This window comes from Palaemon carinicauda, chromosome 7 (assembly GCF_036898095.1).
Source record: "Palaemon carinicauda isolate YSFRI2023 chromosome 7, ASM3689809v2, whole genome shotgun sequence".
NCBI lineage: Eukaryota > Metazoa > Arthropoda > Malacostraca > Decapoda > Palaemonidae > Palaemon > Palaemon carinicauda.
Window position 1 is genome coordinate 147659537 of NC_090731.1, and position 2500 is coordinate 147662036.

The 2500-nt window shown below is 36.4% G+C and overlaps 1 long non-coding RNA gene across 2 annotated transcripts in view; it reads right to left on the reverse strand.

Annotated features, from left to right (window-relative positions):
- The window catches only part of LOC137643684 (uncharacterized), a 159916-nt gene that overhangs the window by 130698 nt on the left and 26718 nt on the right, over positions 1 to 2500 (reverse strand). The window lies entirely within an intron of this gene.

Here is a 2500-nt window from a genome sequence, read left to right on the forward strand (position 1 = left end):
AAAAGAAAACAGTAACTTTATCAAATGAGAACTTTCATATTATATAAACTATAATAATTTAAAAAACCAGTAAAATATAAATAAGATAGAACAGCAAGCCCAAGTGTACCCTCAAGCAAGAGAACTCTAATCCAATACAGCGGAAGGTCATGGTACAGGGGCTCGGGCACTACCCCAGACTAGAGAACAATGGTTTGATTTTGGAGTGTCCTCCTCTTAGAAGGGCTGCTTACCATAGCTAAAAAGTTTTCTACCCTTGCTAAGAGGAAAGTAGCCACTGAACAGTTACTTAGCTGTAGGTAACCTCTTGAGCAAAGTTTGGTAATCTTAGTGTTGTCAGGTGTATGAGGACAGAGGAGAATGTGGAAAGAATAAGCCAAACTATTCAGTGTACGGGTAGGCAAAGATAAAATGAGCCGTAACCAGAGAGAGGGATTCAATCTAGTACTATCTGGCCAGTCAAACGACCCAATAACTCTCTAGCGGTAGTATCTCAACGGGTGGCTGGTGTCCTGGCCAACTTACTACCTATAAAACAAATTTGCTTCCAACCCTGAAGACTTCAAGGAAAAAGGTAGACGGAATGGGAAAAAACTTTCATGTCAAGCTGGCAATTTGAGCAAACGTGAGTATGCCCTTCATTTTTTATTGCATAAGTGTTGTCAATTAAAAATTGTATTGTTGAAAGAACTGTTATGATGGCAATATTGAATTGAGTGATGAGTGTGTATATGAGGGAGGAAAATGGGAATATATGACTGGGAAATACAGAATACAGGTAATAAAATAGTTATCTGAGGATAGTAGAGAAGTGAGGAGGGGAGTGAATGAGAGTTTACTAGTTTTGATGTAGGAGAGAGAGAGAGAGAGAGAGAGAGAGAGAGAGAGAGAGAGAGAGGAGAGAGAGAGAGAGAGAGAGAGAGAAGGGGCATTGAAAAGGTGTTTAAATGAGACTAAAGGAACCTTTGGAGAATCTTGAATTATAAGAGAATGTTTTGTGAAATCATTAAGTTATTTGGTAATATTTGAGCTTGAGGAAGGGAAACAGAATGACGAGCCTTTGGTCATTAAAGTAAAGAAAAAATAGACAGATAATTGAAGAATTTAGTAGAATAATTATTCATAAAGTTAAAAGTAAAAGGAGAGGATTATAAAAATTGCCGAATGATTAGGAGGTCATGAAGTCCAGTAACAAGAACGAAACAGGAAAAAATGTCTAAAACATGCTTTAATAACCAAAGGTTATTAGACATATGAATTCATATATGATGATAGATTGCAAAAACAAAAGATCGATTGATTAACGATTTAGTAGAATAACATATCAAAAATAAAAAAGGAACATGGTTGTAAAATAGGATTAAAGAAGAAAAGGGCCACTAAACAGTGTAATACTGATAAGAAAAAATGAGGGTTATTACTTCCGCCCACGAAGTTGGAAGGAGGTTATGGTTTACCCCATGTTTGTGCCTGTGTTTGTTTGTGAATAGCCTCCTGGCCACAATTTTAATCGTAGATTAATTAAACTTGCATGGATTAACTGATACGCAGAAAGCTGGAAAGGATCAAATTTTGAAAGGTCAAGGTCAAAGGTTAAGGCAGCAGTCAAGCATAATGTCCAATTCACGTAATCGGCCATAAGTTTGGACATCGTTGTCACACACTTTAAACTTGGTTCATATTTGAGTGTATGAAAATCCACGCCAGTTAATACATGTTAAAGCCCAAAGTCAAAGTCGAGTCCAAGGTCAAGATCAAGCAAAAGGGAAAATTTCGGTCATCAACCTTACGACCACAATTTTAATCGTGAAGTAATGAAACTTGCTGTGACTAAGGTCGAAGGTTAAGGTCGAGTCTAAGGTCAAGGTCAAGCAAAAGGTCAAATTTCAGTCATCAACCATACGGCCACAAGTAATCGTAATGTACTGAAAATTGCGGGGAATTTTAAACAGTTATGTAGATCTGGAAATGGATAATTGATTCTGGGGAAAAGCACGTTGGTTTCGAGAAATAAGCTGCCGTGGCGCAGGTCTGCACTCTCAGAGTGTTTTTCTAGTTATGCTTGTTTTCAACTAACCCTTGTGAATGAAGTTAATTTTATCACGTTCCTATCTCTCTATTCAGTAGTCTCGACAATGCTATAACCAATGCATCAGTTAAAAAAAAAAAATAAAGAAAGGCAATACATGTAGAGAGGAGCAAAGATTTGTGTGCTGATATATTTGCATGGGAACCCACATGAACTAACAGTTCGGGATTTTTAAAAATCTCTATTTGAATTTATCTATTATTTACTGATCTTTGCTGAACAGGGGAGTGCCTCATTAAACACCACAACAGATTAGATTGTTATATTCTAACAGGACTTACAAACAACAGCAGCAAAGCTAAAAGAACATGAAATGTGATATCATTATATTGCTATATTCCAACAGGATTTACAAACAGCAGCAGTAAAAAGAAAAGAAAAAAGAAAAAAATGAAGTGTGATATCATTAGA